The sequence below is a fragment of the Taudactylus pleione genome, unplaced genomic scaffold (genome assembly GCF_031769625.1).
Source record: "Taudactylus pleione unplaced genomic scaffold, aTauple2 ptg000967l, whole genome shotgun sequence".
NCBI lineage: Eukaryota > Metazoa > Chordata > Amphibia > Anura > Myobatrachidae > Taudactylus > Taudactylus pleione.
Window position 1 is genome coordinate 6905001 of NW_028285368.1, and position 22226 is coordinate 6927226.

Sequence of the window (22226 nt, forward strand, 5' to 3'; positions counted from 1 at the left end):
GTCTGATCTTGGAAGCTATGCAGTATTGGGCCTGATAAGTACTTGGATGGGAGACCACCTGGGAATACCAGGTGCTGTAGGTAATTTTATACTGCCATAACATTCTTTTCTATTACATTTTACAATTAATTTTTTCAACTTATCAATCAATTTACTTGAGTTAAGAAGTAATAGAGGTCTAAAGTTAATGCTTTTGAGCACCTACAGCCAAACCACACTGGACATGCCCAATCTCGTCTGATCTTGGAAGGTATGCAGTGTTGGGCCTGGTTAGTACTTGGATGGGAGACCACTTGGGAATACCAGGAGCTGTAGGTAATTTTATACTGCCATAACATTCTTTTCTGTTACATTTTACATTTCATTTTTTCAACTTATCAATAGAATCTACTTGAGTTAAGAAGTAAAAGAGGTCTAAAGTTAATGTTTTTGAGCACCTACAGCCAAACCGCACTGGGAATGCCCAATCTCGTCTGATCTTGGAAGCTATTCAGTGTTGGGCCTGGTTAGAACTTGGATGGGAGACCACCTGGGAATACCAGGTGCTGTAGGTAATTTTATACTGCCATAACATTCTTTTCTATTACATTTTACATTTAATTTATTCAACTTATCAATGAATTTACTTGAGTAAAGAAGTAAAAGAGGTCTAAAGTTAAAGTTTTTGTGCACCTACAGCCAAACCACACTGGACATGCCCAATCTCATCTGATCTTGGAAGCTATGCAGTGTTGGGCCTGGTTAGTACTTGGATGGGAGACCACCTGGGAATACCAGGTGCTGTAGGTAATTTTATACTGCCATAACATTCTTTTCTATTACATTTTACATTTCATTTTTAAACTTATCAATGAATTTACTTGAGTTAAGAAGTAAAAGAGGACTAAAGTTAATGTTTTTGAGCACCTACAGCCAAACCACACTGGACATGCCCAATCTCCTCTGATCTTTGAAGCTATGCAGTGTTGGGCCTGGTTAGTACTTGGATGGGAGACCACCTGGGAATACCAGGTGCTGTATGTAATTTAATTCAGCCATAACATTCTTTTCTATTACATTTTACATTAAATTTTTTCAACTTATCAATGAATTTACTTGAGTTAAGAAGTAAAAGAGGTCTAAAGTTAATGTTTTTGAGCACCTACAGCCAAACCACACTGGGCATGCCCAATCTCATCTGATCTTGGAAGCTATGCAGTGTTGGGCCTGGTTAGTACTTGGATGGGAGACCACCTGGTAATACCATTTGCTGTAGGTAATTTTATACTGCCATAACATTCTTTTCTGTTACATTTTACATTTCATTTTTAAACTTATCAATGAATTTACTTGCGTTAAGAAGTAAAAGAGGTCTAAAGTTAAAGTTTTTGAGCACCTACAGCCAAACCACACTAGACATGCCCAATCTCATCTGATCTTGGAAGCTGTGCAGTGTGGGGCTTGGTTAGTACTTGGATGGGAGACCACCTGGGAATACCAGGTGCTGTAGGTAATTTTATACTGACATAACATTCTTTTCTATTACATTTTACATTTAATTTTTTCAACTTATCAATGAATTTACTTGAGTTAAGAAGTAAAAGAGGTCTAAAGTTAATGTTTTTGAGCACCTACAGCCAAACCACACTGGACATGCCCAATCTCGTTTTATCTTGGAAGCTATGCAGTATTGGGCCTGATAAGTACTTGGATGGGAGACCAGCTGGGAATACCAGGTGCTGTAGGTAATTTTATACTGCCATAACATTCTTTTCTATTACATTTTACAATTAATTTTTTCAACTTATCAATGAATTTACTTGAGTTAAGAAGTAATAGAGGTCTAAAGTTAATGTTTTTGAGCACCTACAGCCAAACCACACTGGATATGCCCAATCTCGTCTGATCTTGGAAGCTATGCAGTGTTGGGCCTGGTTAGTACTTGGATGGTAGACCACCTGGGAATACCAGGTGCTGTAGGTAATTTTATACTGCCATAACATTCTTTTCTAATACATTTTACAAATAATTTTTTCAACTTATCAATCAATTTACTTGAGTTAAGAAGTAATAGAGGTCTAAAGTTAATGTTTTTGAGCACCTACAGCCAAACCACACTGGACATGCCCAATCTCGTCTGATCTTGGAAGCTATGCAGTGTTGGGCCTGGTTAGTACTTGGATGGGAGACCACTTGGGAATACCAGGAGCAGTAGGTAATTTTATACTGCCATAACATTCTTTTCTGTTACATTTTACATTTCATTTTTTCAACTTATCAATAGAATGTACTTGAGTTAAGAAGTAAAAGAGGTCTAAAGTTAATGTTTTTGAGCACCTACAGCCAAACCACACTGGGAATGCCCAATCTCGTCTGATCTTGGAAGCTATTCAGTGTTGGTCCTGGTTAGAACTTGGATGGGAGACCACCTGGGAATACCAGGTGCTGTAGGTCATTTTATACTGCCATAACATTCTTTTCTATTACATTTTACATTTAATTTATTCAACTTATCAATGAATTTACTTGAGTAAAGAAGTAAAAGAGGTCTAAAGTTAAAGTTTTTGTGCACCTACAGCCAAACCACACTGGACATGCCCAATCTCATCTGATCTTGGAAGCTCTGCAGTGTTGGGCCTGGTTAGTACTTGGATGGGAGACCACCTGGGAATACCAGGTGCTGTATGTAATTTTATTCAGCCATAACATTCTTTTCTATTACATTTTACATTAAATTTTTTCAACTTATCAATGAATTTACTTGAGTTAAGAAGTAAAAGAGGTCTAAAGTTAATGTTTTTGAGCACCTACAGCCAAACCACACTGGACATGCCCAATCTCATCTGATCTTGGAAGCTCTGCAGTGTTGGGCCTGGTTAGTACTTGGATGGGAGACCACCTGGGAATACCAGGTGCTGTATGTAATTTTATTCAGCCATAACATTCTTTTCTATTACATTTTACATTAAATTTTTTCAACTTATCAATGAATTTACTTGAGTTAAGAAGTAAAAGAGGTCTAAAGTTAATGTTTTTGAGCACCTACAGCCAAACCACACTGGACATGCCCAATCTCATCTTATCTTGGAAGCTATGCAGTATTGGGCCTGATAAGTACTTGGATGGGAGACCACCTGGGAATCCCAGGTGCTGTAGGTAATTTTATACTGCCATAACATTCTTTTCTATTACATTTTACAATTAATTTTTTCAACTTATCAATGAATTTACTTGAGTTAAGAAGTATTAGAGGTCTAAAGTTAATGTTTTTGAGCACCTACAGCCAAACCACACTGGACATGCCCAATCTCGTCTGATGTTGGAAGCTATGCAGTGTTGGGCCTGATTAGTACTTGGATGGGGGACCACCTGGGAATACCAGGTGCTGTAGGTAATTTTATACTGCCATGACATTCTTTTCTATTACATTTTACATTTAATTTTTTCAACTTATCAATGAATTTACTTGAGTTAAGAAGTAATAGAGGTCTAAAGTTAATGTTTTTGAGCACATACAGCCCAACCACACTGGACATGCCCAATCTCGTCTGATCTTGGAAGCTATGCAGTGTTGGGCCTGGTTAGTCCTTGGATGGGAGACCACATGGGAATACCAGGAGCTGTAGGTAATTTTATACTGCCATAACATTCTTTTCTATTACATTTTACATTTAATTTTTTCAACTTATCAATGAATTTACTTGAGTAAAGAAGTAAAAGAGGTCTAAAGTTAATGTTTTTGAGCACCTACAGCCAAACCACACTGGATATGCCCAATCCCATCTGCTCTTGAAAGCTATGCAGTGTTGGGCTTAGTTAGTACTTGGATGGGAGACCACCTGGGAATACCAGATGCTGTAGGTAATTTTATACTGACATAACATTCTTTTCTATTACATTTTACATTTAATTTTTTCAACTTATCAATGAATGTACTTGAGTTAAGAAGTAAAAGAGGTCTAAAGTTAATGTTTTTGAGCACCTACAGCCAAACCACACTGGACATGCCCATTCTCGTCTGATCTTGGAAGCTATTCAGTGTTGGGCCTGGTTAGTACTTGGATGGGAGACCACCTGGGAATACCAGGTGCTGTAGGTAATTTTATACTGCCATAACATTCTTTTCTACTACATTTTACATTTCATTTTTAAACTTATCAATGAATTTACTTGAGTTAAGAAGTAAAAGAGGTCTAAAGTTAATGTTTTTGAGCACCTACAGCCAAACCACACTGGAAATGCCCAATCTCGTCTGATCTTGGAAGCTATGCAGTGTTCGGCCTGATTAGTACTTGGATGGGAGACCACCTGGGAATACCAGGTGCTGTAGGTAATTTTATACTGACATAACATTATTTTCTATTACATTTTTCATTTAATTTTTTCAACTTATCAATGAATGTACTTGAGTTTAGAAGTAAAAGAGGTCTAAAGTTAATGTTTTTGAGCACCTACAGCCAAACCACACTGGGCATGCCCAATCTCGTCTGATCTTGGAAACTATTCAGTGTTGGGCCTGGTTAGAACTTGGATGGGAGACCACCTGGGAATACCAGGTGCTGTAGGTAATTTTATACTGCCATAACATTCTTTTCTATTACATTTTACATTTAATTTATTCAACTTATCAATGAATTTACTTGAGTAAAGAAGTAAAAGAGGTCTAAAGTTAAAGTTTTTGTGCACCTACAGCCAAACCACACTGGACATGCCCAATCTCATCTGATCTTGGAAGCTATGCAGTGTTGGGCCTGGTTAGTACTTGGATGGGAGACCACCTGGGAATACCAGGTGCTGTAGGTAATTTTATACTGCCATAACATTCTTTTCTATTACATTTTACATTAAATTTTTTCAGCTTATCAATGAATTTACTTGAGTTAAGAAGTAAAAGAGGTCTAAAGTTAATGTTTTTGAGCACCTACAGCCAAACCACACTGGGCATGCCCAATCTCATCTGATCTTGGAAGCTATGCAGTGTTGGGCCTGGTTAGTACTTGGATGGGAGACCACCTGGTAATACCATTTGCTGAAGGTAATTTTATACTGCCATAACATTCTTTTCTGTTACATTTTACATTTCATTTTTAAACTTATCAATGAATTTACTTGCGTTAAGAAGTAAAAGAGGTCTAAAGTTAAAGTTTTTGAGCACCTACAGCCAAACCACACTGGACATGCACAATCTCATCTGATCTTGAAAGCTGTGCAGTGTGGGGCTTGGTTAGTACTTGGATGGGAGACCACCTGGGAATACCAGGTGCTGTAGGTACATTTATACTGACATAACATTCTTTTCTATTACATTTTACATTTAATTTTTTCAACTTATCAATGAATTTACTTGAGTTAAGAAGTAAAAGAGGTCTAAAGTTAATGTTTTTGAGCACCTACAGCCAAACCACACTGGACATGCCCAATCTCGTCTTATCTTGGAAGCTATGCAGTATTGGGCCTGATAAGTACTTGGATGGGAGACCACCTGGGAATACCAGGTGCTGTAGGTAATTTTATACTGCCATAACATTCTTTTCTATTACATTTTACAATTAATTTTTTCAACTTATCAATGAATTTACTTGAGTTAAGAAGTAATAGAGGTCTAAAGTTAATGTTTTTGAGCACCTACAGCCCAACCACACTGGACATGACCAATCTCGTCTGATCTTGGAAGCTATGCAGTGTTGGGCCTGGTTAGTACTTGGATGGGAGACCACATGGGAATACCAGGAGCTGTAGGTAATTTTATACTGCCATAACATTCTTTTCTATTACATTTTACATTTAATTTTTTCAACTTATCAATGAATTTACTTGAGTAAAGAAGTAAAAGAGGTCTAAAGTTAATGTTTTTGAGCACCTACAGCCAAACCACACTGGATATGCCCAATCTCATCTGCTCTTGGAAGCTATGCAGTGTTGGGCCTGGTTAGTACTTGGATGGGAGACCACCTGGGAATACCAGGTGCTGTAGGTAATTTTATACTGCCATAACATTCTTTTCTATTACATTTTAGAATTAATTTTTTCAACTTATCAATCAATTTACTTGAGTTAAGAAGTAATAGAGGTCTAAAGTTAATGTTTTTGAGCACCTACAGCCAAACCACACTGGACATGCCCAATCTCGTCTGATCTTGGAAGCTATGCAGTGTTGGGCCTGGTTAGTACTTGGATGGGAGACCACTTGGGAATACCAGGAGCTGTAGGTAATTTTATACTGCCATAACATTCTTTTCTGTTACATTTTACATTTCATTTTTTCAACTTATCAATAGAATGTACTTGAGTTAAGAAGTAAAAGAGGTCTAAAGTTAATGTTTTTGAGCACCTAGAGCCAAACCACACTGGGAATGCCCAATCTCGTCTGATCTTGGAAGCTATTCAGTGTTGGGCGTGGTTAGAACTTGGATGGGAGACCACCTGGGAATACAAGGTGCTGTAGGTCATTTTATACTGCCATAACATTCTTTTCTATTACATTTTACATTTAATTTATTCAACTTATCAATGAATTTACTTGAGTAAAGAAGTAAAAGAGGTCTAAAGTTAAAGTTAAAGTTTTTGTGCACCTACAGCCAAAACACACTGGACATGCCCAATCTCGTCTGATCTTGGAAGCTATGCAGTGTTGGGCCTGGTTAGTACTTGGATGGGAGACCACCTGGGAATACCAGGTGCTGTATGTAATTTTATTCAGCCATAACATTCTTTTCTATTACATTTTACATTAAATTTTTTCAACTTATCAATGAATTTACTTGAGTTAAGAAGTAAAAGAGGTCTAAAGTTAATGTTTTTGAGCACCTACAGCCAAACCACACTGGGCATGCCCAATCTCATCTGATCTTGGAAGCTATGCAGTGTTGGGCCTGGTTAGTACTTGGATGGGAGACCACCTGGTAATACCATTTGCTGTAGGTAATTTTATACTGCCATAACATTCTTTTCTGTTACATTTTACATTTCATTTTTAAACTTATCAATGAATTTACTTGCGTTAAGAAGTAAAAGAGGTCTAAAGTTAAAGTTTTTGAGCACCTACAGCCAAACCACACTGGACATGCCCAATCTCATCTGATCTTGGAAGCTGTGCAGTGTTGGGCTTGGTTAGTACTTGGATGGGAGACCACCTGGGAATACCAGGTGCTGTAGGTAATTTTATACTGACATAACATTCTTTTCTATTACATTTTACATTTAATTTTTTCAACTTATCAATGAATTTACTTGAGTTAAGAAGTAAAAGAGGTCTAAAGTTAATGTTTTTGAGCACCTACAGCCAAACCACACTGGACATGCCCAATCTCGTCTTATCTTGGAAGCTATGCAGTATTGGGCCTGATAAGTACTTGGATGGGAGACCACCTGGGAATACCAGGTGCTGTAGGTAATTTTATACTGCCATAACATTCTTTTCTATTACATTTTACAATTAATTTTTTCAACTTATCAATGAATTTACTTGAGTTAAGAAGTAATAGAGGTCTAAAGTTAATTTTTATGAGCACCTACAGCCAAACCACACTGGACATGCCCAATCTCGTCTGATCTTGGAAGCTATGCAGTGTTGGGCCTGGTTAGTACTTGGATGGGAGACCACCTGGGAATACCAGGTGCTGTAGGTAATTTTATACTGCCATAACATTCTTTTCTATTACATTTTACATTTCATTTTTAAACTTATCAATGAATTTACTTGAGTTAAGAAGTAAAAGAGGTCTAAAGTTAATGTTTTTGAGCACCTACAGCCAAACCACACTGGAAATGCCCAATCTCGTCTGATCTTGGAAGCTATGCAGTGTTCGGCCCGATTAGTACTTGGATGGGAGACCACCTGGGAATACCAGGTGCTGCAGGTAATTTTATACTGACATAACATTCTTTTCTATTACATTTTACATTAAATTTTTTCAACTTATCAATGAATTTACTTGAGTTAAGAAGTAAAAGAGGTCTAAAGTTAATGTTTTTGAGCACCTACAGCCAAACCACACTGGACATGCCCAATCTCATCTGATCTTGGAAGCTATGCAGTGTTGGGCCTGGTTAGTACTTGGATGGGAGACCACCTGGTAATACCATTTGCTGTAGGTAATTTTATACTGCCATAACATTCTTTTCTGTTACATTTTACATTTCATTTTTAAACTTATCAATGAATTTACTTGCGTTAAGAAGTAAAAGAGGTCTAAAGTTAAAGTTTTTGAGCACCTACAGCCAAACCACACTGGACATGCCCAATCTCATCTGATCTTGGAAGCTGTGCAGTGTTGGGCTTGGTTAGTACTTGGATGGGAGACCACCTGGGAATACCAGGTGCTGTAGGTAATTTTATACTGACATAACATTCTTTTCTATTACATTTTACATTTAATTTTTTCAACTTATCAATGAATTTACTTGAGTTAAGAAGTAAAAGAGGTCTAAAGTTAATGTTTTTGAGCACCTACAGCCAAACCACACTGGAAATGCCCAATCTTGTCTGATCTTGGAAGCTATGCAGTGTTCGGCCTGATTAGTACTTGGATGGGAGACCACCTGGGAATACCAGGTGCTGTAGGTAATTTTATACTGACATAACATTATTTTCTATTACATTTTACATTTAATTTTTTCAACTTATCAATGAATGTACTTGAGTTAAGAAGTAAAAGAGGTCTAAAGTTAATGTTTTTAAGCACCTACAGCCAAACCGCACTGGGCATGCCCAATCTCATCTGATCTTGGAAGCTATTCAGTGTTGGGCGTGGTTAGAACTTGGATGGGAGACCACCTGGGAATACCAGGTGCTGTAGGTAATTTTATACTGCCATAACATTCTTTTCTATTACATTTTACATTTCATTTTTAAACTTATCAATGAATTTACTTGAGTTAAGAAGTAAAAGAGGACTAAAGTTAATGTTTTTGAGCACCTACAGCCAAACCACACTGGACATGCCCAATCTCGTCTGATCTTGGAAGCTATGCAGTGTTGGGCCTGGTTAGTACTTGGATGGGAGACCACCTGGGAATACCAGGTGCTGTATGTAATTTTATTCAGCCATAACATTCTTTTCTATTACATTTTACAATAAATTTTTTCAACTTATCAATGAATTTACTTGAGTTAAGAAGTAAAAGAGGTCTAAAGTTAATGTTTTTGAGCACCTACAGCCAAACCACACTGGGCATGCCCAATCTCATCTGATCTTGGAAGCTATGCAGTGTTGGGCCTGGTTAGTACTTGGAGGGGAGACCACCTGGGAATACCATTTGCTGTAGGTAATTTTATACTGCCATAACATTCTTTTCTGTTACATTTTACATTTCATTTTTAAACTTATCAATGAATTTACTTGCGTTAAGAAGTAAAAGAGGTCTAAAGTTAAAGTTTTTGAGCACCTACAGCCAAACCACACTGGACATGCCCAATCTCATCTGATCTTGGAAGCTGTGCAGTGTTGGGCTTGGTTAGTACTTGGATGGGAGACCACCTGGGAATACCAGGTGCTGTAGGTAATTTTATACTGACATAACATTCTTTTCTATTACATTTTACATTTAATTTTTTCAACTTATCAATGAATTTACTTGAGTTAAGAAGTAAAAGAGGTCTAAAGTTAATGTTTTTGAGCACCTACAGCCAAACCACACTGGACATGCCCAATCTCGTCTTATCTTGGAAGCTATGCAGTATTGGGCCTGATAAGTACTTGGATGGGAGACCACCTGGGAATACCAGGTGCTGTAGGTAATTTTATACTGCCATAACATTCTTTTCTATTACATTTTACAATTAATTTTTTCAACTTATCAATGAATTTACTTGAGTTAAGAAGTAATAGAGGTCTAAAGTTAATGTTTTTGAGCACCTACAGCCAAACCACACTGGACATGCCCAATCTTGTCTGATCTTGGAAGCTATGCAGTGTTGGGCCTGGTTAGTACTTGGATGGGAGACCACCTGGGAATACCAGGTGCTGTAGGTAATTTTATACTGCCATAACATTCTTTTCTATTACATTTTACATTTCATTTTTAAACTTATCAATGAATTTACTTGAGTTAAGAAGTAAAAGAGGTCTAAAGTTAATGTTTTTGAGCACCTACAGCCAAACCACACAGGAAATGCCCAATCTCGTCTGATCTTGGAAGCTATGCAGTGTTCGGCCTGATTAGTACTTGGATGGGAGACCACCTGGGAATACCAGGTGCTGCAGGTAATTTTATACTGACATAACATTCTTTTCTATTACATTTTACATTTAATTTTTTCAACTTATCAATGAATTTACTTGAGTTAAGAAGTAAAAGAGGTGTAAAGTTAATGTTTTTGAGCGCCTACAGCCAAACCACACTGGACATGCCCAATCTCATCTGATCTTGGAAGCTATGCAGTGTTGGGCCTGGTTAGTACTTGGATGGGAGACCACCTGGTAATACCATTTGCTGTAGGTAATTTTATACTGCCATAACATTCTTTTCTGTTACATTTTACATTTCATTTTTAAACTTATCAATGAATTTACTTGCGTTAAGAAGTAAAAGAGGTCTAAAGTTAAAGTTTTTGAGCACCTACAGCCAAACCACACTGGACATGCCCAATCTCATCTGATCTTGGAAGCTGTGCAGTGTTGGGTTTGGTTAGTACTTGGATTGGAGACCACCTGGGAATACCAGGTGCTGTAGGTAATTTTATACTGACATAACATTCTTTTCTATTACATTTTACATTTAATTTTTTCAACTTATCAATGAATTTACTTGAGTTAAGAAGTAAAAGAGGTCTAAAGTTAATGATTTTGAGCACCTACAGCCAAACCACACTGGAAATGCCCAATCTCGTCTGATCTTGGAAGCTATGCAGTGTTCGGCCTGATTAGTACTTGGATGGGAGACCACCTGGGAATACCAGGTGCTGTAGGTAATTTTATACTGACATAACATTATTTTCTATTACATTTTACATTTAATTTTTTCAACTTATCAATGAATGTACTTGAGTTAAGAAGTAAAAGAGGTCTAAAGTTAATGTTTTTGAGCACCTACAGCCAAACCGCACTGGGCATGCCCAATCTCGTCTGATCTTGGAATCTATTCAGTGTTGGGCGTGGTTAGAACTTGGATGGGAGACCACCTGGGAATACCAGGTGCTGTAGGTAATTTTATACTGCCATAACATTCTTTTCTATTACATTTTACATTTCATTTTTAAACTTATCAATGAATTTACTTGAGTTAAGAAGTAAAAGAGGACTAAAGTTAATGTTTTTGAGCACCTACAGCCAAACCACACTGGACATGCCCAATCTCGTCTGATCTTGGAAGCTATGCAGTGTTGGGCCTGGTTAGAACTTGGATGGGAGACCACCTGGGAATACCAGGTGCTGTATGTAATTTTATTCAGCCATAACATTCTTTTCTATTACATTTTACATTAAATTTTTTCAACTTATCAATGAATTTACTTGAGTTAAGAAGTAAAAGAGGTCTAAAGTTAATGTTTTTGAGCACCTACAGCCAACCCACACTGGGCATGCCCAATCTCATCTGATCTTGGAAGCTATGCAGTGTTAGGCCTGGTTAGTACTTGGATGGGAGACCACCTGGTAATACCATGTGCTGTAGGTAATTTTATACTGACATAACATTCTTTTCTGTTACATTTTACATTTCATTTTTAAACTTCTCAATGAATTTACTTGAGTTAAGAAGTAAAAGAGGACTAAAGTTAATGTTTTAGAGCACCTACAGCCAAACCACACTGGACATGCCCAATCTCGTCTGATCTTGAAAGCTATGCAGTATTGGGCCTGATAAGTACTTGGATTGGAGACCACCTGGGAATACCAGGTGCTGTAGGTAATTTTATACTGCCATAACATTCTTTTCTATTACATTTTACAATTAATTTTTTCAACTTATCAATCAATTTACTTGAGTTAAGAAGTAATAGAGGTCTAAAGTTAATGCTTTTGAGCACCTACTGCCAAACCACACTGGACATGCCCAATCTCGTCTGATCTTGGAAGGTATGCAGTGTTGGGCCTGGTTAGTACTTGGATGGGAGACCACTTGGGAATACCAGGAGCTGTAGGTAATTTTATACTGCCATAACATTCTTTTCTGTTACATTTTACATTTCATTTTTTCAACTTATCAATAGAATGTACTTGAGTTAAGAAGTAAAAGAGGTCTAAAGTTAATGTTTTTGAGCACCTGCAGCCAAACCACACTGGGAATGCCCAATCTCGTCTGATCTTGGAAGCTATTCAGTGTTGGGCCTGGTTAGAACTTGGATGGGAGACCACCTGGGAATACCAGGTGCTGTAGGTAATTTTATACTGCCATAACATTCTTTTCTATTACATTTTACATTTAATTTATTCAACTTATCAATGAATTTACTTGAGTAAAGAAGTAAAAGAGGTCTAAAGTTAAAGTTTTTGTGCACCTACAGCCAAACCACACTGGACATGCCCAATCTCATCTGATCTTGGAAGCTATGCAGTGTTGGGCCTGGTTAGTACTTGGATGGGAGACAACCTGGGAATACCAGGTGCTGTAGGTAATTTTATACTGCCATAACATTCTTTTCTATTACATTTTACTTTTCATTTTTAAACTTATCAATGAATTTACTTGAGTTAAGAAGTAAAAGAGGACTAAAGTTAATGTTTTAGAGCACCTACAGCCAAACCACACTGGACATGCCCAATCTCGTCTGCTCTTGGAAGCTATGCAGTGTTGGGTCTGGTTAGTACTTGGATGGGAGACCACCTGGGAATACCAGGTGCTGTATGTAATTTTATTCAGCCATAACATTCTTTTCTATTACATTTTACATTAAATTTTTTCAACTTATCAATGAATTTACTTGAGTTAAGAAGTAAAAGAGGTCTAAAGTTAATGTTTTTGAGCACCTACAGCCAAACCACACTGGGCATGCCCAATCTCATCTGATCTTGGAAGCTATGCAGTGTTGGGCCTGGTTAGTACTTGGAAGGGAGACCACCTGGTAATACCATTTGCTGTAGGTAATTTTATACTGCCATAACATTCTTTTCTGTTACATTTTACATTTCATTTTTAAACTTATCAATGAATTTACTTGCGTTAAGAAGTAAAAGAGGTCTAAAGTTAAAGTTTTTGAGCACCTACAGCCAAACCACACTGGACATGCCCAATCTCATCTGATCTTGGAAGCTGTGCAGTGTTGGGCTTGGTTAGTACTTGGATGGGAGACCACCTGGGAATACCAGGTGCTGTATGTAATTTTATTCAGCCATAACATTCTTTTCTATTACATTTTACATTAAATTTTTTCAACTTATCAATGAATTTACTTGAGTTAAGAAGTAAAAGAGGTCTAAAGTTAATGTTTTTGAGCACCTACAGCCAAACCACACTGGGCATGCCCAATCTCATCTGATCTTGGAAGCTATGCAGTGTTGGGCCTGGTTAGTACTTGGATGGGAGACCACCTGGTAATACCATTTGCTGTAGGTGATTTTATACTGCCATAACATTCTTTTCTGTTACATTTTACATTTCATTTTTAAACTTATCAATGAATTTACTTGCGTTAAGAAGTAAAAGAGGTCTAAAGTTAAAGTTTTTGAGCACCTACAGCCAAACCACACTGGACATGCCCAATCTCATCTGATCTTGGAAGCTGTGCAGTGTTGGGCTTGGTTAGTACTTGGATGGGAGACCACCTGGGAATACCAGGTGCTGTAGGTGATTTTATACTGACATAACATTCTTTTCTATTACATTTTACATTTAATTTTTTCAACTTATCAATGAATTTACTTGAGTTAAGAAGTAAAAGAGGTCTAAAGTTAATGTTTTTGAGCACCTACAGCCAAACCACTCTGGACATGCCCAATCTCGTCTTATCTTGGAAGCTATGCAGTATTGGGCCTGATAAGTACTTGGATGGGAGACCACCTGGGAATACCAGATGCTGTAGGTAATTTTATACTGCCATAACATTCTTTTCTATTACATTTTACAATTAATTTTTTCAACTTATCAATGAATTTACTTGAGTTAAGAAGTAATAGAGGTCTAAAGTTAATGCTTTTGAGCACCTACTGCCAAACCACACTGGACATGCCCAATCTCGTCTGATCTTGGAAGGTATGCAGTGTTGGGCCTGGTTAGTACTTGGATGGGAGACCACTTGGGAATACCAGGAGCTGTAGGTAATTTTATACTGCCATAACATTCTTTTCTGTTACATTTTACATTTCATTTTTTCAACTTATCAATAGAATGTACTTGAGTTAAGAAGTAAAAGAGGTCTAAAGTTAATGTTTTTGAGCACCTGCAGCCAAACCACACTGGGAATGCCCAATCTCGTCTGATCTTGGAAGCTATTCAGTGTTGGGCCTGGTTAGAACTTGGATGGGAGACCACCTGGGAATACCAGGTGCTGTAGGTAATTTTATACTGCCATAACATTCTTTTCTATTACATTTTACATTTAATTTATTCAACTTATCAATGAATTTACTTGAGTAAAGAAGTAAAAGAGGTCTAAAGTTAAAGTTTTTGTGCACCTACAGCCAAACCACACTGGACATGCCCAATCTCATCTGATCTTGGAAGCTATGCAGTGTTGGGCCTGGTTAGTACTTGGATGGGAGACAACCTGGGAATACCAGGTGCTGTAGGTAATTTTATACTGCCATAACATTCTTTTCTATTACATTTTACTTTTCATTTTTAAACTTATCAATGAATTTACTTGAGTTAAGAAGTAAAAGAGGACTAAAGTTAATGTTTTAGAGCACCTACAGCCAAACCACACTGGACATGCCCAATCTCGTCTGCTCTTGGAAGCTATGCAGTGTTGGGTCTGGTTAGTACTTGGATGGGAGACCACCTGGGAATACCAGGTGCTGTATGTAATTTTATTCAGCCATAACATTCTTTTCTATTACATTTTACATTAAATTTTTTCAACTTATCAATGAATTTACTTGAGTTAAGAAGTAAAAGAGGTCTAAAGTTAATGTTTTTGAGCACCTACAGCCAAACCACACTGGGCATGCCCAATCTCATCTGATCTTGGAAGCTATGCAGTGTTGGGCCTGGTTAGTACTTGGAAGGGAGACCACCTGGTAATACCATTTGCTGTAGGTAATTTTATACTGCCATAACATTCTTTTCTGTTACATTTTACATTTCATTTTTAAACTTATCAATGAATTTACTTGCGTTAAGAAGTAAAAGAGGTCTAAAGTTAAAGTTTTTGAGCACCTACAGCCAAACCACACTGGACATGCCCAATCTCATCTGATCTTGGAAGCTGTGCAGTGTTGGGCTTGGTTAGTACTTGGATGGGAGACCACCTGGGAATACCAGGTGCTGTATGTAATTTTATTCAGCCATAACATTCTTTTCTATTACATTTTACATTAAATTTTTTCAACTTATCAATGAATTTACTTGAGTTAAGAAGTAAAAGAGGTCTAAAGTTAATGTTTTTGAGCACCTACAGCCAAACCACACTGGGCATGCCCAATCTCATCTGATCTTGGAAGCTATGCAGTGTTGGGCCTGGTTAGTACTTGGATGGGAGACCACCTGGTAATACCATTTGCTGTAGGTGATTTTATACTGCCATAACATTCTTTTCTGTTACATTTTACATTTCATTTTTAAACTTATCAATGAATTTACTTGCGTTAAGAAGTAAAAGAGGTCTAAAGTTAAAGTTTTTGAGCACCTACAGCCAAACCACACTGGACATGCCCAATCTCATCTGATCTTGGAAGCTGTGCAGTGTTGGGCTTGGTTAGTACTTGGATGGGAGACCACCTGGGAATACCAGGTGCTGTAGGTGATTTTATACTGACATAACATTCTTTTCTATTACATTTTACATTTAATTTTTTCAACTTATCAATGAATTTACTTGAGTTAAGAAGTAAAAGAGGTCTAAAGTTAATGTTTTTGAGCACCTACAGCCAAACCACTCTGGACATGCCCAATCTCGTCTTATCTTGGAAGCTATGCAGTATTGGGCCTGATAAGTACTTGGATGGGAGACCACCTGGGAATACCAGATGCTGTAGGTAATTTTATACTGCCATAACATTCTTTTCTATTACATTTTACAATTAATTTTTTCAACTTATCAATGAATTTACTTGAGTTAAGAAGTAATAGAGGTCTAAAGTTAATGTTTTTGAGCACCTACAGCCAAACCACACTGGACATGCCCAATCTCGTCTGATCTTGGAAGCTATGCAGTGTTGGGCCTGGTTAGTACTTGGATGGGAGACCACCTGGGAATACCAGGTGCTGTAGGTAATTTTATACTGCCATGACATTCTTTTCTATTACATTTTACATTTAATTTTTTCAACTTATCAATGAATTTACTTGAGTTAAGAAGTAAAAGAGGTCTAAAGTTAAAGTTTTTGAGCACCTACAGCCCAACCACACTGGACATGCCCAATCTCGTCTGATCTTGGAAGCTATGCAGTGTTGGGCCTGGTTAGTACTTGGATGGGAGACCACCTGGGAATACCAGGTGCTGTAGGTAATTTTATACTGCCATAACATTCTTTTCTATTACATTTTACAATTAATTTTTTCAACTTATCAATCAATTTACTTGAGTTAAGAAGTAATAGAGGTCTAAAGTTAATGTTTTTGAGCACCTACAGCCAAACCACACTGGACATGCCCAATCTCGTCTGATATTGGAAGCTATGCAGTGTTGGGCCTGGTTAGTACTTGGATGGTACACCACTTGGGAATACCAGGAGCTGTAGGTAATTTTATACTGCCATAACATTCTTTTCTGTTACATTTTACATTTCATTTTTTCAACTTATCAATAGAATGTACTTGAGTTAAGAAGTAAAAGAGGTCTAAAGTTAATGTTTTTGAGCACCTACAGCCAAGCCACAGTGGGAATGCCCAATCTCGTCTGATCTTGGAAGCTATTCAGTGTTGGGCCTGGTTAGAACTTGGATGGGAGACCACCTGGGAATACCAGGTGCTGTAGGTAATTTTATACTGCCATAACATTCTTTTCTATTACATTTTACATTTAATTTATTCAACTTATCAATGAATTTAGTTGAGTAAAGAAGTAAAAGAGGTCTAAAGTTAAAGTTTTTGTGCACCTACAGCCAAACCACACTGGACATGCCCAATCTCATCTGATCTTGGAAGCTATGCAGTGTTGGGCCTGGTTAGTACTTGGATGGGAGACCACCTGGGAATACCAGGTGCTGTAGGTAATTTTATACTGCCATAACATTCTTTTCTATTACATTTTACATTTCATTTTTAAACTTATCAATGAACTTACTTGAGTTAAGAAGTAAAAGAGGACTAAAGTTAATGTTTTTGAGCACCTACAGCCAAACCACACTGGACATGCCCAATCTCGTCTGATCTTGGAAGCTATGCAGTGTTGGGCCTGGTTAGTACTTGGATGGGAGACCACCTGGGAATACCAGGTGCTGTATGTAATTTTATTCAGCCATAACATTCTTTTCTATTACATTTTACATTAAATTTTTTCAACTTATCAATGAATTTACTTGAGTTAAGAAGTAAAAGAGGTCTAAAGTTAATGTTTTTGAGCACCTACAGCCAAACCACACTGGGCATGCCCAATCTCATCTGATCTTGGAAGCTATGCAGTGTTGGGCCTGGTTAGTACTTGGATGGGAGACCTCCTAGTAATACCATTTGCTGTAGGTAATTTTATACTGCCATAACATTCTTTTCTGTTACATTTTACATTTCATTTTTAAACTTATCAATGAATTTACTTGCGTTAAGAAGTAAAAGAGGTCTAAAGTTAAAGATTTTGAGCACCTACAGCCAAACCACACTGGACATGCCCAATCTCATCTGATCTTGGAAGCTGTGCAGTGTTGGGCTTGGTTAGTACTTGGATGGGAGACCACCTGGGAATACCAGGTGCTGTAGGTAATTTTATACTGACATAACATTCTTTTCTATTACATTTTACATTTAATTTTTTCAACTTATCAATGAATTTACTTGAGTTAAGAAGTAAAAGAGGTCTAAAGTTAATGTTTTTGAGAACCTACAGCCAAACCACACTGGACATGCCCAATCTCGTCTTATCTTGGAAGCTATGCAGTATTGGGCCTGATAAGTACTTGGATGGGAGACCACCTGGGAATACCAGGTGCTGTAGGTAATTTTATGCTGCCATGACATTCTTTTCTATTACATTTTACATTTAATTTTTTCAACTTATCAATGAATTTACTTGAGTTAAGAAGTAATAGATGTCTAAAGTTAATATTTTTGAGCACCTACAGCCCAACCACACTGGACATGCCCAATCTCGTCTGATCTTGGAAGCTATGCAGTGTTGGGCTTGGTTAGTACTTGGCTGGGAGACCACATGGGAATACCAGGAGCTGTAGGTAATTTTATACTGCCATAACATTCTTTTCTATTACATTTTACATTTAATTTTTTCAACTTATCAATGAATTTACTTGAGTAAAGAAGTAAAAGAGGTCTAAAGTTAATGTTTTTGAGCACCTACAGCCAAACCACACTGGATATGCCCAATCTCATTTGCTCTTGGAAGCTATGCAGTGTTGGGCCTGGTTAGTACTTGGATGGGAGACCACCTGGGAATACCAGGTGCTGTAGGTAATTTTATACTGCCATAACTTTCTTTTCTATTACATTTTACAATTAATTTTTTCAACTTATCAATCAATTTACTTGAGTTAAGAAGTAATAGAGGTCTAAAGTTAATGTTTTGGAGCACCTACAGCCAAACCACACTGGACATGCCCATCTCGTCTGATCTTGGAAGCTATGCAGTGTTCGGCCTGGTTAGTACTTGGATGGGAGACCACTTGGGAATACCAGGAGCTGTAGGTAATTTTATACTGCCATAACATTCTTTTCTGTTACATTTTACATTTCATTTTTTCAACTTATCAATAGAATGTACTTGAGTTAAGAAGTAAAAGAGGTCTAAAGTTAATGTTTTTGAGCACCTACAGCCAAACCACACTAGGAATGCCCAATCTCGTCTGATCTTGGAAGCTCTTCAGTGTTGGGCCTGGTTAGAACTTGGATGGGAGACCACCTGGGAATACCAGGTGCTGTAGGTAATTTTATACTGACATAACATTATTTTCTATTACATTTTACATTTAATTTTTTCAACTTATCAATGAATGTACTTGAGTTAAGAAGTAAAAGATGTCTAAAGTTAATGTTTTTGAGCACCTACAGCCAAACCACACTGGGCATGCCCAATCTCATCTGATCTTGGAAGCTATTCAGTGTTGGGCCTGGTTAGAACTTGGATGGGAGACCACCTGGGAATACTAGGTGCTGTAGGTAATTTTATACTGCCATAACATTCTTTTCTATTACATTTTACATTTAATTTATTCAACTTATCAATGAATTTATTTGAGTAAAGAAGTAAAAGAGGTCTAAAGTTAAAGTTTTTGTGCACCTACAGCCAAACCACACTGGACATGCCCAATCTCATCTGATCTTGGAAGCTATGCAGTGTTGGGCCTGGTTAGTACTTGGATGGGAGAACACCTGGGAATACCAGGTGCTGTAGGTAATTTTATACTGCCATAACATTCTTTTCTATTACATTTTACATTTCATTTTTAAACTTATCAATGAATTTACTTGAGTTAAGAAGTAAAAGAGGACTAAAGTTAATGTTTTTGAGCACCTACAGCCAAACCACACTGGACATTCCCAATCTCGTCTGATCTTGGAAGCTATTCAGTGTTGGGCCTGGTTAGTACTTGGATGGGAGACCACCTGGTAATACCATTTGCTGTTGGTAATTTTATACTGCCATAACATTCTTTTCTGTTACATTTTACATTTCATTTTTAAACTTATCAATGAATTTACTTGCGTTAAGAAGTAAAAGAGGTCTAAAGTTAAAGTTTTTGAGCACCTACAGCCAAACCACACTGGACATGCCCAATCTCACCTGATCTTGGAAGCTGTGCAGTGTTGGGCTTGGTTAGTACTTGGATGGGAGACCACCTGGGAATACCAGGTGCTGTATGTAATTTTATTCAGCCATAACATTCTTTTCTATTACATTTTACATTAAATTTTTTCAACTTATCAATGAATTTACTTGAGTTAAGAAGTAAAAGAGGTCTAAAGTTAATGTTTTTGAGCACCTACAGCCAAACCACACTGGGCATGCCCAATCTCATCTGATCTTGGAAGCTATGCAGTGTTGGGCCTGGTTAGTACTTGGATGGGAGACCACCTAGTAATACCATTTGCTGTAGGTAATTTTATACTGCCATAACATTCTTTTCTGTTACATTTTACATTTAATTTTTAAACTTATCAATGAATTTACTTGCGTTAAGAAGTAAAAGAGGTCTAAAGTTAAAGTTTTTGAGCACCTACAGCCAAACCACACTGGACATGCCCAATCTCATCTGATCTTGGAAGCTGTGCAGTGTTGGGCTTGGTTAGTACTTGGATGGGAGACCACCTGGGAATACCAGGTGCTGTAGGTAATTTTATACTGACATAACATTCTTTTCTATTACATTTTACATTTAATTTTTTCAACTTATCAATGAATTTACTTGAGTTAAGAAGTAAAAGAGGTCTAAAGTTAATGTTTTTGAGAACCTACAGCCAAACCACACTGGACATGCCCAATCTCGTCTTATCTTGGAAGCTATGCAGTATTGGGCATGATAAGTACTTGGATGGGAGACCACCTGGGAATACCAGGTGCTGTAGGTAATTTTATACTGCCATAACATTCTTTTCTATTACATTTTACATTTCATTTTTAAACTTATCGATGAATTTACTTGAGTTAAGAAGTAAAAGAGGACTAAAGTTAATGTTTTTGAGCACCTACAGCCAAACCACACTGGACATGCCCAATCTCGTCTGATCTTGGAAGCTATTCAGTGTTGGGCCTGGTTAGTACTTGGATGGGAGACCACCTGGTAATACCATTTGCTGTAGATAATTTTATACTGCCATAACATTCTTTTCTGTTACATTTTACATTAAATTTTTTCAACTTATCAATGAATTTACTTGAGTTAAGAAGTAAAAGAGGTCTAAAGTTAATGTTTTTGAGCACCTACAGCCAAACCACACTGGGCATGCCCAATCTCATCTGATCTTGGAAGCTATGCAGTGTTGGGCCTGGTTAGTACTTGGATGGGAGACCACCTAGTAATACCATTTGCTGTAGGTAATTTTATACTGCCATAACATTCTTTTCTGTTACATTTTACATTTCATTTTTAAACTTATCAATGAATTTACTTGCGTTAAGAAGTAAAAGAGGTCTAAAGTTAAAGTTTTTGAGCACCTACAGCCAAACCACACTGGACATGCCCAATCTCATCTGATCTTGGAAGCTGTGCAGTGTTGGGCTTGGTTAGTACTTGGATGGGAGACCACCTGGGAATACCAGGTGCTGTAGGTAATTTTATACTGCCATGACATTCTTTTCTATTACATTTTACATTTAATTTATTCAACTTATCAATGAATTTACTTGAGTTAAGAAGTAATAGAGGTCTAAAGTTAATATTTTTGAGCACCTACAGCCCAACCACACTGGACATGCCCAATCTCGTCTGATCTTGGAAGCTATGCAGTGTTGGGCCTGGTTAGTACTTGGCTGGGAGACCACATGGGAATACCAGGAGCTGTAGGTAATTTTATACTGCCATAACATTCTTTTCTATTACATTTTACATTTAATTTTTTCAACTTATCAATGAATTTACTTGAGTAAAGAAGTAAAAGAGGTCTAAAGTTAATGTTTTTGAGCACCTACAGCCAAACCACACTGGATATGCCCAATCTCATCTGCTCTTGGAAGCTATGCAGTGTTGGGCCTGGTTAGTACTTGGATGGGAGACCACCTGGGAATACCAGGTGCTGTAGGTAATTTTATACTGCCATAACATTCTTTTCTATTACATTTAACAATTAATTTTTTCAACTTATCAATCAATTTACTTGAATTAAGAAGTAATAGAGGTCTAAAGTTAATGTTTTTGAGCACCTACAGCCAAACCACACTGGACATGCCCATCTCGTCTGATCTTGGAAGCTATGCAGTGTTGGGCCTGGTTAGTACTTGGATGGGAGACCACTTGGGAATACCAGGAGCTGTAGGTAATTTTATACTGCCATAACATTCTTTTCTGTTACATTTTACATTTAATTTATTCAACTTATCAATGAAT

The 22226-nt window shown here is 37.4% G+C and overlaps 5 non-coding genes and 89 pseudogenes across 5 annotated transcripts; all 94 read left to right on the forward strand.

The window, feature by feature from the left end:
• LOC148460411 (5S ribosomal RNA) overlaps positions 1 to 83 on the forward strand; it is a 119-nt pseudogene extending 36 nt beyond the window's left edge.
• Positions 84 to 199: 116 nt separating this feature from the next.
• LOC148460412 (5S ribosomal RNA) lies at positions 200 to 318 on the forward strand (annotated as a pseudogene).
• Positions 319 to 435: 117 nt separating this feature from the next.
• On the forward strand, positions 436 to 554 carry LOC148460413 (5S ribosomal RNA; annotated as a pseudogene).
• Positions 555 to 670: 116 nt separating this feature from the next.
• LOC148460414 (5S ribosomal RNA) lies at positions 671 to 789 on the forward strand. The gene has a single exon (XR_015874244.1). It is a non-coding gene; the product is annotated as a 5S ribosomal RNA (ribosomal RNA).
• A 115-nt stretch (positions 790 to 904) lies between these two features.
• LOC148460415 (5S ribosomal RNA) lies at positions 905 to 1023 on the forward strand (annotated as a pseudogene).
• Positions 1024 to 1139: 116 nt separating this feature from the next.
• LOC148460416 (5S ribosomal RNA) lies at positions 1140 to 1258 on the forward strand (annotated as a pseudogene).
• A 115-nt stretch (positions 1259 to 1373) lies between these two features.
• Positions 1374 to 1492, forward strand: LOC148460417 (5S ribosomal RNA; annotated as a pseudogene).
• Positions 1493 to 1608: 116 nt separating this feature from the next.
• LOC148460418 (5S ribosomal RNA) lies at positions 1609 to 1727 on the forward strand (annotated as a pseudogene).
• A 116-nt stretch (positions 1728 to 1843) lies between these two features.
• On the forward strand, positions 1844 to 1962 carry LOC148460419 (5S ribosomal RNA; annotated as a pseudogene).
• Positions 1963 to 2078: 116 nt separating this feature from the next.
• On the forward strand, positions 2079 to 2197 carry LOC148460420 (5S ribosomal RNA; annotated as a pseudogene).
• A 117-nt stretch (positions 2198 to 2314) lies between these two features.
• LOC148460421 (5S ribosomal RNA) lies at positions 2315 to 2433 on the forward strand (annotated as a pseudogene).
• Positions 2434 to 2549: 116 nt separating this feature from the next.
• Positions 2550 to 2668, forward strand: LOC148460422 (5S ribosomal RNA; annotated as a pseudogene).
• Positions 2669 to 2784: 116 nt separating this feature from the next.
• Positions 2785 to 2903, forward strand: LOC148460423 (5S ribosomal RNA; annotated as a pseudogene).
• A 116-nt stretch (positions 2904 to 3019) lies between these two features.
• On the forward strand, positions 3020 to 3138 carry LOC148460424 (5S ribosomal RNA; annotated as a pseudogene).
• Positions 3139 to 3254: 116 nt separating this feature from the next.
• LOC148460425 (5S ribosomal RNA) lies at positions 3255 to 3373 on the forward strand (annotated as a pseudogene).
• A 116-nt stretch (positions 3374 to 3489) lies between these two features.
• LOC148460426 (5S ribosomal RNA) lies at positions 3490 to 3608 on the forward strand (annotated as a pseudogene).
• Positions 3609 to 3724: 116 nt separating this feature from the next.
• Positions 3725 to 3843, forward strand: LOC148460427 (5S ribosomal RNA; annotated as a pseudogene).
• Positions 3844 to 3959: 116 nt separating this feature from the next.
• Positions 3960 to 4078, forward strand: LOC148460428 (5S ribosomal RNA; annotated as a pseudogene).
• Positions 4079 to 4193: 115 nt separating this feature from the next.
• LOC148460429 (5S ribosomal RNA) lies at positions 4194 to 4312 on the forward strand (annotated as a pseudogene).
• Positions 4313 to 4428: 116 nt separating this feature from the next.
• Positions 4429 to 4547, forward strand: LOC148460430 (5S ribosomal RNA; annotated as a pseudogene).
• Positions 4548 to 4663: 116 nt separating this feature from the next.
• LOC148460431 (5S ribosomal RNA) lies at positions 4664 to 4782 on the forward strand. Its single transcript, XR_015874245.1, has one exon. It is a non-coding gene; the product is annotated as a 5S ribosomal RNA (ribosomal RNA).
• Positions 4783 to 4898: 116 nt separating this feature from the next.
• LOC148460432 (5S ribosomal RNA) lies at positions 4899 to 5017 on the forward strand (annotated as a pseudogene).
• A 115-nt stretch (positions 5018 to 5132) lies between these two features.
• LOC148460433 (5S ribosomal RNA) lies at positions 5133 to 5251 on the forward strand (annotated as a pseudogene).
• Positions 5252 to 5367: 116 nt separating this feature from the next.
• LOC148460434 (5S ribosomal RNA) lies at positions 5368 to 5486 on the forward strand (annotated as a pseudogene).
• Positions 5487 to 5602: 116 nt separating this feature from the next.
• LOC148460435 (5S ribosomal RNA) lies at positions 5603 to 5721 on the forward strand (annotated as a pseudogene).
• Positions 5722 to 5837: 116 nt separating this feature from the next.
• Positions 5838 to 5956, forward strand: LOC148460436 (5S ribosomal RNA; annotated as a pseudogene).
• A 116-nt stretch (positions 5957 to 6072) lies between these two features.
• LOC148460437 (5S ribosomal RNA) lies at positions 6073 to 6191 on the forward strand (annotated as a pseudogene).
• A 358-nt stretch (positions 6192 to 6549) lies between these two features.
• On the forward strand, positions 6550 to 6668 carry LOC148460438 (5S ribosomal RNA; annotated as a pseudogene).
• Positions 6669 to 6784: 116 nt separating this feature from the next.
• LOC148460439 (5S ribosomal RNA) lies at positions 6785 to 6903 on the forward strand (annotated as a pseudogene).
• Positions 6904 to 7018: 115 nt separating this feature from the next.
• On the forward strand, positions 7019 to 7137 carry LOC148460440 (5S ribosomal RNA; annotated as a pseudogene).
• Positions 7138 to 7253: 116 nt separating this feature from the next.
• On the forward strand, positions 7254 to 7372 carry LOC148460441 (5S ribosomal RNA; annotated as a pseudogene).
• A 116-nt stretch (positions 7373 to 7488) lies between these two features.
• Positions 7489 to 7607, forward strand: LOC148460442 (5S ribosomal RNA). The gene has a single exon (XR_015873069.1). It is a non-coding gene; the product is annotated as a 5S ribosomal RNA (ribosomal RNA).
• A 115-nt stretch (positions 7608 to 7722) lies between these two features.
• LOC148460443 (5S ribosomal RNA) lies at positions 7723 to 7841 on the forward strand (annotated as a pseudogene).
• Positions 7842 to 7957: 116 nt separating this feature from the next.
• Positions 7958 to 8076, forward strand: LOC148460444 (5S ribosomal RNA; annotated as a pseudogene).
• A 115-nt stretch (positions 8077 to 8191) lies between these two features.
• Positions 8192 to 8310, forward strand: LOC148460445 (5S ribosomal RNA; annotated as a pseudogene).
• A 116-nt stretch (positions 8311 to 8426) lies between these two features.
• LOC148460446 (5S ribosomal RNA) lies at positions 8427 to 8545 on the forward strand (annotated as a pseudogene).
• Positions 8546 to 8661: 116 nt separating this feature from the next.
• On the forward strand, positions 8662 to 8780 carry LOC148460447 (5S ribosomal RNA; annotated as a pseudogene).
• A 115-nt stretch (positions 8781 to 8895) lies between these two features.
• LOC148460448 (5S ribosomal RNA) lies at positions 8896 to 9014 on the forward strand (annotated as a pseudogene).
• A 116-nt stretch (positions 9015 to 9130) lies between these two features.
• LOC148460449 (5S ribosomal RNA) lies at positions 9131 to 9249 on the forward strand (annotated as a pseudogene).
• Positions 9250 to 9364: 115 nt separating this feature from the next.
• On the forward strand, positions 9365 to 9483 carry LOC148460450 (5S ribosomal RNA; annotated as a pseudogene).
• A 116-nt stretch (positions 9484 to 9599) lies between these two features.
• LOC148460451 (5S ribosomal RNA) lies at positions 9600 to 9718 on the forward strand (annotated as a pseudogene).
• Positions 9719 to 9834: 116 nt separating this feature from the next.
• On the forward strand, positions 9835 to 9953 carry LOC148460452 (5S ribosomal RNA; annotated as a pseudogene).
• A 115-nt stretch (positions 9954 to 10068) lies between these two features.
• On the forward strand, positions 10069 to 10187 carry LOC148460453 (5S ribosomal RNA; annotated as a pseudogene).
• Positions 10188 to 10303: 116 nt separating this feature from the next.
• On the forward strand, positions 10304 to 10422 carry LOC148460454 (5S ribosomal RNA; annotated as a pseudogene).
• A 115-nt stretch (positions 10423 to 10537) lies between these two features.
• On the forward strand, positions 10538 to 10656 carry LOC148460455 (5S ribosomal RNA; annotated as a pseudogene).
• Positions 10657 to 10772: 116 nt separating this feature from the next.
• Positions 10773 to 10891, forward strand: LOC148460456 (5S ribosomal RNA; annotated as a pseudogene).
• Positions 10892 to 11007: 116 nt separating this feature from the next.
• Positions 11008 to 11126, forward strand: LOC148460457 (5S ribosomal RNA; annotated as a pseudogene).
• A 115-nt stretch (positions 11127 to 11241) lies between these two features.
• On the forward strand, positions 11242 to 11360 carry LOC148460458 (5S ribosomal RNA; annotated as a pseudogene).
• Positions 11361 to 11476: 116 nt separating this feature from the next.
• On the forward strand, positions 11477 to 11595 carry LOC148460459 (5S ribosomal RNA; annotated as a pseudogene).
• A 115-nt stretch (positions 11596 to 11710) lies between these two features.
• LOC148460460 (5S ribosomal RNA) lies at positions 11711 to 11829 on the forward strand (annotated as a pseudogene).
• Positions 11830 to 11945: 116 nt separating this feature from the next.
• LOC148460461 (5S ribosomal RNA) lies at positions 11946 to 12064 on the forward strand (annotated as a pseudogene).
• Positions 12065 to 12181: 117 nt separating this feature from the next.
• On the forward strand, positions 12182 to 12300 carry LOC148460462 (5S ribosomal RNA; annotated as a pseudogene).
• Positions 12301 to 12416: 116 nt separating this feature from the next.
• Positions 12417 to 12535, forward strand: LOC148460463 (5S ribosomal RNA; annotated as a pseudogene).
• Positions 12536 to 12650: 115 nt separating this feature from the next.
• On the forward strand, positions 12651 to 12769 carry LOC148460464 (5S ribosomal RNA; annotated as a pseudogene).
• A 116-nt stretch (positions 12770 to 12885) lies between these two features.
• Positions 12886 to 13004, forward strand: LOC148460465 (5S ribosomal RNA; annotated as a pseudogene).
• Positions 13005 to 13119: 115 nt separating this feature from the next.
• On the forward strand, positions 13120 to 13238 carry LOC148460466 (5S ribosomal RNA; annotated as a pseudogene).
• A 116-nt stretch (positions 13239 to 13354) lies between these two features.
• LOC148460467 (5S ribosomal RNA) lies at positions 13355 to 13473 on the forward strand (annotated as a pseudogene).
• Positions 13474 to 13588: 115 nt separating this feature from the next.
• LOC148460468 (5S ribosomal RNA) lies at positions 13589 to 13707 on the forward strand (annotated as a pseudogene).
• Positions 13708 to 13823: 116 nt separating this feature from the next.
• On the forward strand, positions 13824 to 13942 carry LOC148460469 (5S ribosomal RNA; annotated as a pseudogene).
• A 116-nt stretch (positions 13943 to 14058) lies between these two features.
• LOC148460470 (5S ribosomal RNA) lies at positions 14059 to 14177 on the forward strand (annotated as a pseudogene).
• Positions 14178 to 14294: 117 nt separating this feature from the next.
• LOC148460471 (5S ribosomal RNA) lies at positions 14295 to 14413 on the forward strand (annotated as a pseudogene).
• Positions 14414 to 14529: 116 nt separating this feature from the next.
• LOC148460472 (5S ribosomal RNA) lies at positions 14530 to 14648 on the forward strand (annotated as a pseudogene).
• Positions 14649 to 14763: 115 nt separating this feature from the next.
• Positions 14764 to 14882, forward strand: LOC148460473 (5S ribosomal RNA; annotated as a pseudogene).
• A 116-nt stretch (positions 14883 to 14998) lies between these two features.
• Positions 14999 to 15117, forward strand: LOC148460474 (5S ribosomal RNA; annotated as a pseudogene).
• A 115-nt stretch (positions 15118 to 15232) lies between these two features.
• Positions 15233 to 15351, forward strand: LOC148460475 (5S ribosomal RNA; annotated as a pseudogene).
• A 116-nt stretch (positions 15352 to 15467) lies between these two features.
• Positions 15468 to 15586, forward strand: LOC148460476 (5S ribosomal RNA; annotated as a pseudogene).
• A 115-nt stretch (positions 15587 to 15701) lies between these two features.
• Positions 15702 to 15820, forward strand: LOC148460477 (5S ribosomal RNA; annotated as a pseudogene).
• A 116-nt stretch (positions 15821 to 15936) lies between these two features.
• LOC148460478 (5S ribosomal RNA) lies at positions 15937 to 16055 on the forward strand (annotated as a pseudogene).
• A 116-nt stretch (positions 16056 to 16171) lies between these two features.
• Positions 16172 to 16290, forward strand: LOC148460479 (5S ribosomal RNA). The gene has a single exon (XR_015873070.1). It is a non-coding gene; the product is annotated as a 5S ribosomal RNA (ribosomal RNA).
• A 116-nt stretch (positions 16291 to 16406) lies between these two features.
• LOC148460480 (5S ribosomal RNA) lies at positions 16407 to 16525 on the forward strand (annotated as a pseudogene).
• A 116-nt stretch (positions 16526 to 16641) lies between these two features.
• LOC148460481 (5S ribosomal RNA) lies at positions 16642 to 16760 on the forward strand (annotated as a pseudogene).
• A 117-nt stretch (positions 16761 to 16877) lies between these two features.
• Positions 16878 to 16996, forward strand: LOC148460482 (5S ribosomal RNA; annotated as a pseudogene).
• Positions 16997 to 17112: 116 nt separating this feature from the next.
• On the forward strand, positions 17113 to 17231 carry LOC148460483 (5S ribosomal RNA). Its single transcript, XR_015874246.1, has one exon. It is a non-coding gene; the product is annotated as a 5S ribosomal RNA (ribosomal RNA).
• Positions 17232 to 17346: 115 nt separating this feature from the next.
• On the forward strand, positions 17347 to 17465 carry LOC148460484 (5S ribosomal RNA; annotated as a pseudogene).
• A 116-nt stretch (positions 17466 to 17581) lies between these two features.
• LOC148460485 (5S ribosomal RNA) lies at positions 17582 to 17700 on the forward strand (annotated as a pseudogene).
• A 115-nt stretch (positions 17701 to 17815) lies between these two features.
• On the forward strand, positions 17816 to 17934 carry LOC148460486 (5S ribosomal RNA; annotated as a pseudogene).
• Positions 17935 to 18050: 116 nt separating this feature from the next.
• On the forward strand, positions 18051 to 18169 carry LOC148460487 (5S ribosomal RNA; annotated as a pseudogene).
• A 116-nt stretch (positions 18170 to 18285) lies between these two features.
• Positions 18286 to 18404, forward strand: LOC148460488 (5S ribosomal RNA; annotated as a pseudogene).
• Positions 18405 to 18520: 116 nt separating this feature from the next.
• On the forward strand, positions 18521 to 18639 carry LOC148460489 (5S ribosomal RNA; annotated as a pseudogene).
• A 116-nt stretch (positions 18640 to 18755) lies between these two features.
• LOC148460490 (5S ribosomal RNA) lies at positions 18756 to 18873 on the forward strand (annotated as a pseudogene).
• A 117-nt stretch (positions 18874 to 18990) lies between these two features.
• LOC148460491 (5S ribosomal RNA) lies at positions 18991 to 19109 on the forward strand (annotated as a pseudogene).
• Positions 19110 to 19225: 116 nt separating this feature from the next.
• On the forward strand, positions 19226 to 19344 carry LOC148460492 (5S ribosomal RNA; annotated as a pseudogene).
• A 116-nt stretch (positions 19345 to 19460) lies between these two features.
• On the forward strand, positions 19461 to 19579 carry LOC148460493 (5S ribosomal RNA; annotated as a pseudogene).
• Positions 19580 to 19694: 115 nt separating this feature from the next.
• On the forward strand, positions 19695 to 19813 carry LOC148460494 (5S ribosomal RNA; annotated as a pseudogene).
• A 115-nt stretch (positions 19814 to 19928) lies between these two features.
• On the forward strand, positions 19929 to 20047 carry LOC148460495 (5S ribosomal RNA; annotated as a pseudogene).
• Positions 20048 to 20163: 116 nt separating this feature from the next.
• On the forward strand, positions 20164 to 20282 carry LOC148460496 (5S ribosomal RNA; annotated as a pseudogene).
• Positions 20283 to 20397: 115 nt separating this feature from the next.
• On the forward strand, positions 20398 to 20516 carry LOC148460497 (5S ribosomal RNA; annotated as a pseudogene).
• A 116-nt stretch (positions 20517 to 20632) lies between these two features.
• On the forward strand, positions 20633 to 20751 carry LOC148460498 (5S ribosomal RNA; annotated as a pseudogene).
• Positions 20752 to 20866: 115 nt separating this feature from the next.
• LOC148460499 (5S ribosomal RNA) lies at positions 20867 to 20985 on the forward strand (annotated as a pseudogene).
• A 116-nt stretch (positions 20986 to 21101) lies between these two features.
• LOC148460500 (5S ribosomal RNA) lies at positions 21102 to 21220 on the forward strand (annotated as a pseudogene).
• A 115-nt stretch (positions 21221 to 21335) lies between these two features.
• On the forward strand, positions 21336 to 21454 carry LOC148460501 (5S ribosomal RNA; annotated as a pseudogene).
• Positions 21455 to 21570: 116 nt separating this feature from the next.
• On the forward strand, positions 21571 to 21689 carry LOC148460502 (5S ribosomal RNA; annotated as a pseudogene).
• Positions 21690 to 21805: 116 nt separating this feature from the next.
• On the forward strand, positions 21806 to 21924 carry LOC148460503 (5S ribosomal RNA; annotated as a pseudogene).
• A 116-nt stretch (positions 21925 to 22040) lies between these two features.
• LOC148460504 (5S ribosomal RNA) lies at positions 22041 to 22158 on the forward strand (annotated as a pseudogene).
• Positions 22159 to 22226: the final 68 nt, after the last annotated feature.